The sequence below is a fragment of the Staurois parvus genome, unplaced genomic scaffold, assembly GCF_062004578.1.
Source record: "Staurois parvus isolate SC_StPar_1 unplaced genomic scaffold, SC_StPar_1.0 ptg000884l, whole genome shotgun sequence".
NCBI lineage: Eukaryota > Metazoa > Chordata > Amphibia > Anura > Ranidae > Staurois > Staurois parvus.
The window spans coordinates 3,010,001-3,022,500 of record NW_028318680.1 but is presented as its reverse complement, the minus strand read 5'-3'; the positions used below and the strand labels follow the sequence as shown (position 1 = coordinate 3,022,500).

General features: G+C 57.1%; 1 non-coding gene and 1 pseudogene across 1 annotated transcript; one reads left to right on the top strand and one right to left on the bottom strand.

Moving 5' to 3' along the window:
* Positions 1-7,108: 7,108 nt before the first annotated feature.
* Positions 7,109-7,201, bottom strand: LOC149442712 (U2 spliceosomal RNA; annotated as a pseudogene).
* Positions 7,202-7,574: 373 nt separating this feature from the next.
* Positions 7,575-7,681, top strand: LOC149442711 (U6 spliceosomal RNA). The gene has a single exon (XR_016307031.1). It is a non-coding gene; the product is annotated as a U6 spliceosomal RNA (small nuclear RNA).
* The last annotated feature ends 4,819 nt before the right edge of the window (positions 7,682-12,500 follow it).

The following is a 12,500-nucleotide window of genomic DNA, read 5'->3' as shown; positions in this document are numbered from 1 at the left end:
CACCCCAGGGACCTCCAGAGAGGCAACAGGAAGAAGCGAGACATTGCGTTCCCGCCAGAGTCCGTAGTCCGTCTTGGCAAAGTTCTGCGGACGCAGTTGCAAGCAAAGAACACCCTCAGCTGGGTGGCGATGTCGGGCACGCCCTTACCGCCCTTGAGGGGTTCCTTGAACATGACTGCCCGCTTTACTCTGTCCATCTTGGAGCCCCAGATGAAGTGAAACACCGCCCTGGTGATGGCCTTGCAGGTGTTGACCCGAGGGGGCCAGGCCTGGGCGAGGTACTGCAACACAGGGAGAATCTCGCTGCGGAGTACCAGTGTCTTCCCTTCGATGGTGAGGTCTCTGAGGCTCCAGAGTCCAAACTTTTGGCGCATCTTGGCCAGTCTCTCCTCCCAAGACTTCAGGGCTGCGCCCTCGGCACCAAACCAAACTCCCAAAATCTTCATGAAGTCTGTCTTGATGCCAAAGGGCATGGATGCAGAAGAAGGCAGGAACCACTTTCCGAAGAGCATGACTTCCGACTTCCCGCAGTTGACCTTTGCCCCCGAAGCTTGGCCGAAGTCCTCGCAGGTCTGGACGAGCAGGTCGATGGAGCGCTGGTTGGCACAGAACACCGTCACGTCGTCCATGTAGAGCGAGCACTTCACTTCCCGTCTGTCTGGTCCCGGTGCGGTGATTCCCCCGATCTCTGGATTCCGTCTGATGCATTCGGCGAAGAGCTCTATACAGCAAACAAAAAGCAGAGGTGAGAGAGGACAGCCTTGTCTGACCCCGGAGAGAACCGGGAAGGGGTCAGTCTTCCAGCCGTTCACCTGCACGGAACTACAAATGTCATTGTACATGATGTCAACATATGAACAAAACATTTCCCCAAGACCAAACCTGCGCAGGGCTCTGCACATAAACCCATGGGAGACACGGTCAAAGGCCTTTTCCTGATCAAGACTGACCAGGGCCGCGTGCACACGGAGGTCCTTGATGTATTGGACCGTGTCCCGGACAAGCGCTAGGCTGTCCGCAATCCTGCGGCCAGGAATGCCACAAGTCTGATCCGGGTTGATGATCTGTCCAATGACAGCCTTCAGCCTGTTCGCCATGACTTTGGCGAGGATCTTGTAGTCCACGTTCAGGAGAGAGATGGGACGCCAATTTTTCAAATCACATCTCTCCCCCTTACGCTTGTACAGGATCGTGATCATCCCCTCCCTCAGCGAAGGAGGCATCTTGCCCTCCACCACCATCTCCTCGTACAGCTCGAGCAGGTCCGGGCGCACGAGGTCCCACAGCGCTACATAGAGCTCCGCTGGGAGACCGTCGCAGCCCGGGGTCCTGCCTTGCCTAAAGGATTTAGCGGCAGAGTGCAGTTCCTCCAACGTCAAGGGGGCGTTGGTGGCCGACAAACCTGCAGGATCAATAGCGTTAGAGATACCTTTTATTGCAGAAGCATCAAAAACAACATGTTACGTGTAATCGGGGTACATCTCACCCTGTACTGCGACGCAGCGCACCACATAGCAATACAGTTCCAAACATACGATAAATACATTCAGGCCAATAAATACATTCGCTCAGCGGTATGATGCCTGACGTGATGTGCACGGAGGATGAATCCCCCGGACCACCACGTCATGCATGACGCCGCTTACCCCAAAAACTGTAGCATCCTAATACGATATACATTTCCTAGTTACTATGTCATGCACGAAAACGATAACTGAAAAGAAAAACACTGTCAACAATAGGCATCGGGTGTGTGTGGGGGGGGGGGGGGGTGGAAGGGGAGGGAAGGGGGAAACACAGGCCCGAAGCTTTATTGAAGGGACAAAGACACGCAAGGGGGAGTAGGGGGAAGGGGGGAATCTTCAGACGTCCTCTTCCTCCTTAAAGTCCAACAAGGAATAGTCTCTGAGCAGACTGAGGATCAGTCTGCGGCAGTCCTCAATGGACATCCTCTCCCGCTGGAGTGTGAGGCGCTTTCTGGCGCACCATAAAGCGTCCTTGAAACAGCACAGCACCCGCCAGGCGCCGTCAATGTCCTCCAAAGAAAAAGTTCCACAGAACAGTCCATTCAAAACCCCAAAGTGAGTGATGGCTGTCTGTGGCACAAAGTCCTTGAGTTCAGGTTCCAGGGCCCCCAACAGGGCCTGAGCAAATGAGCACTCCCAGAAAACATGGTAGGACGTTTCCTCATGGGTGATGCAGAAGGGGCAGTGTCTGTATCTGCTCAGGTTCCTGGCATGCATAAATGTCCTGAGAGGCAGTCCCCCCTGGATAGCCATCCATGCCAGGTCTTTGTGCCTGTTGGTGAGGATGTTAGAAGAAACATTCCTCCAGACCACCTTGCAGGTGTCTGAAGGCAGGCCTGGAACCGACTCCAAAATGTCGCTGGCTCGGATGAGCTTGTAGATGGTCTTTGGCTTCCACAAGTCCGGCTTGACTCCCTGCAGCCCTTGCTCCCTGATGAACTTGAAGGTATCCAAGTAGAACCAAGGAGTGTCCCAGTTGTAGGGGATGGAACTATCCCAAGTGTCCCACCCCAGGGACCTCCAGAGAGGCAACAGGAAGAAGCGAGACATTGCGTTCCCGCCAGAGTCCATAGTCCGTCTTGGCAAAGTTCTGCGGACGCAGTTGCAAGCAAAGAACACCCTCAGCTGGGTGGCGATGTCGGGCACGCCCTTACCGCCCTTGAGGGGTTCCTTGAACATGACTGCCCGCTTCACTCTGTCCATCTTGGAGCCCCAGATGAAGTGAAACACCGCCCTGGTGATGGCCTTGCAGGTGTTGACCCGGGGGGGCCAGGCCTGGGCGAGGTACTGCAACACAGAGAGAATCTCGCTGCGGAGTACCAGTGTCTTCCCTTCGATGGTGAGGTCTCTGAGGCTCCAGAGTCCAAACTTTTGGCGCATCTTGGCCAGTCTCTCCTCCCAAGACTTCAGGGCTGCGCCCTCGGCACCAAACCAAACTCCCAAAATCTTCATGAAGTCTGTCTTGATGCCAAAGGGCATGGATGCAGAAGAAGGCAGGAACCACTTTCCGAAGAGCATGACTTCCGACTTCCCGCAGTTGACCTTTGCCCCCGAAGCTTGGCCGAAGTCCTCGCAGGTCTGGACGAGCAGGTCGATGGAGCGCCGGTTGGCACAGAACACCGTCACGTCGTCCATGTAGAGCGAGCACTTCACTTCCCGTCTGTCTGGTCCCGGTGCGGTGATTCCCCCGATCTCTGGATTCCGTCTGATGCATTCGGCGAAGAGCTCTATACAGCAAACAAAAAGCAGAGGTGAGAGAGGACAGCCTTGTCTGACCCCGGAGAGAACCGGGAAGGGGTCAGTCTTCCAGCCGTTCACCTGCACGGAACTACAGATGTCATTATACATGATGTCAACATATGAACAAAACATTTCCCCGAGACCAAACCTGCGCAGGGCTCTGCACATAAACCCATGGGAGACACGGTCAAAGGCCTTCTCCTGATCAAGACTGACCAGGGCCGCGTGCACACGGCGGTCCTTGATGTATTGGACCGTGTCCCGGACAAGCGCTAGGCTGTCCGCAATCCTGCGGCCAGGAATGCCACAAGTCTGATCCGGGTTGATGATCTGTCCGATGACAGCCTTCAGTCTGTTCGCCATGACCTTGGCGAGGATCTTGTAGTCCACGTTCAGAAGAGAGATGGGACGCCAATTTTTCAAGTCACATCTCTCCCCCTTACGCTTGTACAGGATCGTGATCATCCCCTCCCTCAACGAAGGAGGCATCTTGCCCTCCACCACCATCTCCTCGTACAGCTCGAGCAGGTCCGGGCCCACGAGATCCCACAGCGCTACATAAAGCTCCGCTGGGAGACCGTCGCAGCCCGGGGTCCTGCCTTGCCTAAAGGATTTAGCGGCAGAGTGCAGTTCCTCCAACGTCAAGGGGGCGTTGGTGGCCGACAAACCTGCAGGATCAATAGTGTTAGAGATACCTGACAAGAACCTGTCGGCCGCTTCCGAGTTCGTTTCTTTAGGAGAGTAGAGGTCGGAGTAGTAGTCGCTGACCACTTCCATCACGGCCTCCTTCCCCTTCTGGAGTGTTCCAGTCTTGTCACGCAGCTCCGACAGGGGTGTGTGTCCTGAGTGGAGTTTCCTGAAAAAGAAAGAGTTACACTTCTCACCTTTCTCGAGATGCTCCACTTTGGCACGGAAGACAATGTGCCTGGATTCTTCCTCAAAGTGCTTTTTCAAGCACTTCTTGGTGTCCTCCAGGTCTTGCCTCACGTCCCAGCCACAGTGGTGAAGGTCCTGCAGGGACTGCAGCTGACGCTGCAGCCTCCTGAGTTCCTTCCTCCTGGCACACACTTGCTGGCGTCCCCTGGCCTGAAAGAAGCTGCGCAGCTTGACTTTCACGAACTCCCACCAGTCGCTGACCTTAGGAAAGAAAGCCTTCTCCTCTCGCCAGGCACCGTAGATTTCCCTGAGCTCCGCTAGCAGTTCCTCATCGCCCAGCAGGGTGCAATTCAGCTTCCAGGAGCCTGGGCCCGGGGCAAAGCCCTCTCCCAGATCACCTTGAAAGTGAATGGCCCTGTGGTCAGAGAAAAAGCAGGGAACCATGGAGAACCCGCGGTGCCTGACTGCCCTGGAGGTGAGCACAAAGTCAATCCTGGAGCGCACGGATCCATCGGGGCGGCTCCATGAGTAGTTCACGGAACCGCGCCCCACGGATCCCACTGCGTCTCGCAGGGAAGCCTCTGCAATCATCTCCCGGAGCAGCTTCGAGGTGACGTCGAGTTTTGCGTATATGCTGGAGCTGCGCCCATCCTCCTCTATCGGACAGTTAAAGTCACCGCCGATTACTACTGCTCTCGTTGTGGCGAGTTGCGTCCGCAGGGTTTGGAAAAGTTCCAGCCGCGCGTTCTTCTCCGGGGGGGCGTACACGTTGATGAGCCTAACGGGCTCCCCCGCCCACGAACCATCTATGACCAGAAGGCGGCCACAGACGAGCTCATGGACGGAGTCAACAGTGAAAAGTCCTCCCCGGATAAGAACCGCAACCCCTGCAGACTTGCAATCGCCACCCCCAGACCAGTAGGAGGGACCATGGGTCCACTGGGAGGACAAATGAGTGTACCTCCTCAGAGGGGGAAGTGCGCACTCCTGAAGCATGTACACATCACTCTGCTGTGTGGAAAGAAAGGTCAGCACAGTCTGCCTCCTAGACACGTCCTTTATGCTCCTCACATTAATGGAAAAGATAGATATCTCAGCCATCATGGGAAAGAGATGAAGGGGTTAGTCGGCAGGGGCTGTGCCTACCTCCCCTGGGGAGGGGGGGCGACCTCTGTGACCTCTGCAGCCTGACAAGTGTCCTGGCCCAGACCAATCTGATTGAGGACCTCGTTGAGGACCTCATTGAAGTCGGTGGAGAGATCTGGCTCCGACTGGGTCAGAGCCATCTCTTCTTCCACCTCTTCTTCCTCCAGCGTGTCGAGGTCCTCCCCCACGGGGTCGGGGCCTGCGACATTCTGGAGGACGGCAGGCCGCTTGGTGGCAGAGGAGGTGTCCTCTGCCGCCGGGCTGGCCTGCTCCTTCTTCCGCTTCCTGTACCCCGCCGCAGAGTTGCTGACAGGGGTAACAGGGGGAAGGGGCGGGAAGTCCTCCTGGGAGGACAGGTCCGGGGGGGGTGGGACCGGGGCAGGGGCAGGGGGGCAGGGGGGGGTAGGGGCAGGGGGAACAGGGGCCGAGGGGCCGGGGGCCGGGGCAGAGGGACCAGGGGCAGGGGCAGGGGGACCAGGGGCGGGGGGGCCAGGGGCGGGGGGACCAGGGGCAGGGGGACCAGGGGCAGGGGGGCCAGGGGCAGGGGGACCAGGGGCAGGGGGACCAGGGGGACCAGGGGCAGGGGGACCAGGGGCAGGGGTACCTGGGGCCTGGGGGGGGTTCCTCTTACCCGGGTCCTTTGGAGGCTTTTGTGGCGCTGGTTTGGTGGCCGGGCCCTTGCTCAGGGCCCCGGCGTACGTCCTGCTTCTTTCTGGGCAGTCTCTGTAGACGTGCTCGGACCGTCCACAGAGGTTGCAGGTTCTGGACCTTGGGCAATCCTTGGTCTCGTGACCTGCAGACCTACAGAACCTACAAGAAAGCACACTGCATTCCTTACCCTCGTGCCCCGGCTGGCCGCACTTGCGGCATGACTGGGGTAGGTCCGGGTAGTGTAGGAGTCCTGATGACGATCCCAGGGAGAAGCATTGTTGCAGGTGTTGGAGATCTCCAGCGGGACGATCTCTTAGTAGCCTGCAAAACACTGCCCACTTACCAGTCCAGAAGCCGTTGGTGTCTAGTATCCGGACTGGGTCCTTCAACACGACACAAAACCTTTGGAGGTAGGTGGCTATGTCTCTGCCGGGGACGTGAGGGTTCCTCATGGACACCGTGATCCTTCTTTCGTCCCTTTGAATGGGAGAGTTCGCAGCGAACTTCCGGAAGAGGGAGTCGGGTCCAGCGGTCTTCACTGCCTCCCAGTACCTTCTGCACACCTGTAGTGAGACAAAGGTGACCAGGAACATACCTCTCACAAAGGACTGCACCGACAGGGTCTCTGCCTTGCTGAATCCCTGCTCGAGTATCATCTTCTTGCCGAAGACTTCCGGGGTCATTTCCGGGATTCTGCCATCCACCTCTTTCAGCCGCAGCACGACTGTCTGCTTCATCCAGGGCTCCAAGGGAGGGAGACCGTCTGCAGGGCCGGGGCGGTCTGGGGTGGAGGTGGAGGCGGAGGCGGCTTCTCCCGGGGTCTTGGCGGTGGTGGCGTTCTGTGGCTTCTTCACGGTCTGTTTCTTCCCCATCTTGGCGCAGAGGAGTTCAGAAGGGCTTCCCAGGGATCTTGGTCGGGTTCCTTCTCCTTCTTCTTCCTCGGCGGCTTCACTCTCGCTTGCTTAGCCTTTGAAAAGGCTATTGAGCGTCTACTGCCCGGAGGTAGTAACGCAGAGTGAACAAGGGGGGGGGAAGATCACAAACTCGTTCTGTGTGGGGGCTAAGCCTCAAACCCAATAGCAGCAAGTAGGTGAAGCCGGATTTAACCGACGATCCTACAAGGCCGAGAAGAGGGTACCCCACACAGACCAAATGGCTTGGATAGATGCAAGTGTTTCTCAACGTCCTAGCTGGAAGCCGGGACACCCCTAAAGGCAAGGTCGATACTACACTTGATCTTAGCCAAAAGGCCGAGAAGCGATAACCTTCAGGACAGGTGTTTGCCTTTTTTTCCTTCTCTCCTGAATTCGGCTGATTTGGCAGTTCGACCGCAGCTGCTGTCACTTTCTGCCCTCTCTGGCCAAACAAGGGGAAGTCTGCCTCTGCTGACTGATCAGCATAATTTATTCGCCTTCGGTGCTAATGGCAAAGCAGCTGATGGAAAATCCTGAGCTTTCCGAGCAGCAAGCTCCATTTTCGGTCAAAGTCTTGTTTGGCTCCGTCTCGTTTGTCCTGAAGCTTTCCAAAGACTCTGTGCTCCGAAAGCAGATTGGAAGCTCATGCGCCACTCTCCCTAAAATGCCGGTAGGAAAAGGGCACGCGGTATATAACTGCTTCGGCCGCCGCTCCAGCTCTGTGCTCGCTTCGGCAGCACATATACTAAAATTGGAACGATACAGAGAAGATTAGCATGGCCCCTGCGCAAGGATGACACGCAAATTCGTGAAGCATTCCATATTTATTGCCGCTCTCATCTGGAAAGAAGTGGAGCCGCTCAGCCATTTACCCTTTGACGGTAAGGCCTGAAAAGCTTCATGCTGCCGCAGGGATCTGCTGGCATGACGTATCCTTATTTCAGGAGCCGAGCGGCAGTGTTCTTTGGCAACCTTCTTTTCTACACATCTCCGGCTTTTCTTTGACCTTCAGGACAGGTTTTTGATTGAAAAGATACTTTTATTGCAGAAGCATCAAAAACAACATGTTACGTGTAATCGGGGTACATCTCACCCTGTACTGCGACGCAGCGCACCACATAGCAATACAGTTCCAAACATACGATAAATACATTCAGGCAAATAAATACACTCGCTCAGCGGTATGATGCCTGACGTGATGTGCACAGAAGATGAATCCCCCGGATCACCACGTCATGCATGACGCCGCTTACCCCAAAAACTGTAGCATCCTAATACAATATACATTTCCTAGTCACTATGTCATGCACGAAAGCGATAACTGAAAAACACTATCAACAATAGGCATCGGGTGTGTGGGGGGGGGGGGGGGAGGGGAGGGGGAAACACAGGCCCGAAGCTTTATTGAAGGGACAAAGACACGCAAGGGGGAGTAGGGGGAAGGGGGGAAATCTTCAGACGTCCTCTTCCTCCTTAAAGTCCAACAAGGAATAGTCTCTGAGCAGACTGAGGATCAGTCTGCGGCAGTCCTCAATGGACATCCTCTCCCGCTGGTGGATGAGGCGCTTTCTGGCGCACCATAAAGCGTCCTTAAAACAGCACAGCACCCGCCAGGCGCCGTCAATGTCCTCCAAAGAAAAAGTTCCACAGAACAGTCCATTCAACACCCCGAAGTGAGTGATGGCTGTCTGTGGCACAAAGTCCTTGAGTTCAGGTTCCAGGGCCCCCAACAGGGCCTGAGCAAATGAGCACTCCCAGAAAACGTGGTAAGACGTTTCCTCATGGATGATGCAGAAGGGGCAGTGTCTGTATCTGCTCAGGTTCCTGGCATGCATAAATGTCCTGAGAGGCAGTCCCCCCTGGATAGCCATCCATGCCAGGTCTTTGTGCCTGTTGGTGAGGATGTTGGAAGAAACATTCCTCCAGACCACCTTGCAGGTGTCTGAAGGCAGGCCTGGAACCGACTCCAAAATGTCGCTGGCTCGGATGAGCTTGTAGATCGTCTTTGGCTTCCACAAGTCCGGCTTGACTCCCTGCAGCCCTTGCTCCCTGATGAACTTGAAGGTATCCAAGTAGAACCAAGGAGTGTCCCAGTTGTAGGGGATGGAACTATCCCAAGTGTCCCACCCCAGGGACCTCCAGAGAGGCAACAGGAAGAAGCGAGACATTGCGTTCCCGCCAGAGTCCGTAGTCCGTCTTGGCAAAGTTCTGCGGACGCAGTTGCAAGCAAAGAACACCCTCAGCTGGGTGGCGATGTCGGGCACGCCCTTACCGCCCTTGAGGGGTTCCTTGAACATGACTGCCCGCTTTACTCTGTCCATCTTGGAGCCCCAGATGAAGTGAAACACCGCCCTGGTGATGGCCTTGCAGGTGTTGACCCGAGGGGGCCAGGCCTGGGCGAGGTACTGCAACACAGGGAGAATCTTGCTGCGGAGTACCAGTGTCTTCCCTTCGATGGTGAGGTCTCTGAGGCTCCAGAGTCCAAACTTTTGGCGCATCTTGGCCAGTCTCTCCTCCCAAGACTTCAGGGCTGCGCCCTCGGCACCAAACCAAACTCCCAAAATCTTCATGAAGTCTGTCTTGATGCCAAAGGGCATGGATGCAGAAGAAGGCAGGAACCACTTTCCGAAGAGCATGACTTCCGACTTCCCGCAGTTGACCTTTGCCCCCGAAGCTTGGCCGAAGTCCTCGCAGGTCTGGACGAGCAGGTCGATGGAGCGCTGGTTGGCACAGAACACCGTCACGTCGTCCATGTAGAGCGAGCACTTCACTTCCCGTCTGTCTGGTCCTGGTGCGGTGATTCCCCCGATCTCTGGATTCCGTCTGATGCATTCGGCGAAGAGCTCTATACAGCAAACAAAAAGCAGAGGTGAGAGAGGACAGCCTTGTCTGACCCCGGAGAGAACCGGGAAGGGGTCAGTCTTCCAGCCGTTCACCTGCACGGAACTACAAATGTCATTGTACATGATGTCAACATATGAACAAAACATTTCCCCAAGACCAAACCTGCGCAGGGCTCTGCACATAAACCCATGGGAGACACGGTCAAAGGCCTTTTCCTGATCAAGACTGACCAGGGCCGCGTGCACACGGAGGTCCTTGATGTATTGGACCGTGTCCCGGACAAGCGCTAGGCTGTCCGCAATCCTGCGGCCAGGAATGCCACAAGTCTGATCCGGGTTGATGATCTGTCCGATGACAGCCTTCAGCCTGTTCGCCATGACTTTGGCGAGGATCTTGTAGTCCACGTTCAGGAGAGAGATGGGACGCCAATTTTTCAAATCACATCTCTCCCCCTTACGCTTGTACAGGATCGTGATCATCCCCTCCCTCAGCGAAGGAGGCATCTTGCCCTCCACCACCATCTCCTCGTACAGCTCGAGCAGGTCCGGGCCCACGAGGTCCCACAGCGCTACATAGAGCTCCGCTGGGAGACCGTCGCAGCCCGGGGTCCTGCCTTGCCTAAAGGATTTAGCGGCAGAGTGCAGTTCCTCCAACGTCAAGGGGGCGTTGGTGGCCGACAAACCTGCAGGATCAATAGCGTTAGAGATACCTGAGAAGAACCTGTCGGCCGCTTCCGAGTTTGTTTCTTTGGGGGAGTAGAGGTCGGTGTAGTAGTCGCTGACCACTTCCATCACGGCCTCCTTCCCCTTCTGGAGTGTTCCGGTCTTGTCACGCAGCTCAGACAGGGGTGTGTGTCCTGAGTGGAGTTTCCTGAAAAAGAAAGAGTTGCACTTCTCACCTTTCTCGAGATGCTCCACCTTGGCACGGAAGACAATGTGCCTGGATTCTTCCTCAAAGTGCTTTTTCAAGCACTTCTTGGTGTCCTCCAGGTCTTGCCTCACGTCCCAGCCACAGTGATGAAGGTCCTGCAGGGACTGCAGCTGACGCTGCAGCCTCCTGAGTTCCTTCCTCCTGGCACACACTTGCTGGCGTCCCCTGGCCTGAAAGAAGCTGCGCAGCTTGACTTTCACGAACTCCCACCAGTCGCTTACCTTAGGAAAGAAAGACTTCTCCTCTCGCCAGGCACCGTAGGTTTCCCTGAGCTCCTCTAGCAGTTCCTCATCGTCCAGCAGGGTGCAATTCAGCTTCCAGGAGCCTGGGCCCGGGGCAAAGCGCTCTCCCAGATCGCCTTGAAAGTGAATGGCCCTGTGGTCAGAGAAAAAGCAGGGAACCATGGAGAACCCGCGGTGCCTGACTGCCCTGGAGGTGAGCACAAAGTCAATCCTGGAGCGCACAGATCCATCGGGGCGGCTCCATGAGTAATTCACGGAACCGCGCCCCACGGATCCCACTGCGTCTCGCAGGGAAGCCTCCGCAATCATCTCCCGGAGCAGCTTCGAGGTGGTGTCGAGTTTTGCGTACATGCTGGAGCTGCGCCCATCCTCCTCTATCGGACAGTTAAAATCACCGCCGATTACTACTGTTCTCGTTGTGGCGAGTTGCGTCCGCAGGGTTTGGAAAAGTTCCAGCCGCGCGTTCTTCTCCGGGGGGGCGTACACGTTGATGAGCCTAACGGGCTCCCCCGCCCACGAACCGTCTATGACCAGAAGGCGGCCACAGACGAGCTCATGGACGGAGTCAACAGTGAAACGTCCTCCCCTGATAAGAACCGCGACCCCTGCGGACTTGCAATCGCCACCCCCAGACCAGTAGGAGGGACCGTGGGTCCACTGGGAGGACAAATGAGTGTACCTCCTCAGAGGGGGAGGTGCACACTCCTGAAGCATGTACACATCACTCTGCTGAGTGGAAAGAAAGGTCAGCACAGTCTGCCTCCTAGACACATCCTTGATGCTCCTCACATTAATGGAAAAGATAGATATCTCAGCCATCATGGGAAAGAGATGAAGGGGTTAGTCGGCAGGGGCTGTGCTTACCTCCCCTGGGGAGGGGGGGCGACCTCTGTGACTTCTGCAGCCTGACAGGTGTCCTGGCCCAGACCAATCTGATTGAGGACCTCGTTGAGGACCTCATCGAAGTCGGTGGAGAGATCTGGGTCCAACTGGGTCAGAGCCATCTCTTCTTCCACCTCTTCTTCCTCTAGCGTGTCGAGGTCTTCCCCCACGGGGTCGGGACCTGCGACATTCTGGAGGACGGCAGGCCGCTTGGTGGCAGAGGAGGGGTCCTCCGCCGCTGGGCTAGCCTGCTCCTTCTTCCGCTTCCTGTATCCCGTCGCAGAGTTGCTGACAGGGGTGACAGGGGGAAGGGGCGGGAAGTCCTCCTGTGAGGACAGGTCAGGGGGGGGTGGAACTGGGCCCGGGGCAGGGGGCCCAGGGGCAGGGGGCCCAGGGGCAGGGGGACCAGGGGCAGGGGGCCCAGGGGCAGGGGACCCAGGGGCAGGGGGCCCAGGGGCAGGGGACCCAGGGGCGAGGGGGGCCAGGGGTAGGGGCGGGGGGGCCAGGGGCAGGGGCAGGGGGACCTGGGGCAGGGGGGCCTGGGGCAGGGGGACCCGGGGCAGGGGGACCTGGGGCAGGGGGACCAGGGGCAGGGGGACCAGGGGCAGGGGCACCTGGGGCCTGGGGGGGGTTCCTCTTACCCGGGTCCTTTGGGGGCTTCTGTGGCGCTGGTTTGGTGGCCGGGCCCTTGCTCAGGGCCCCGGCGTACGTCCTGCTTCTTTCTGGGCAGTCTCTGTAGACGTGCTCTG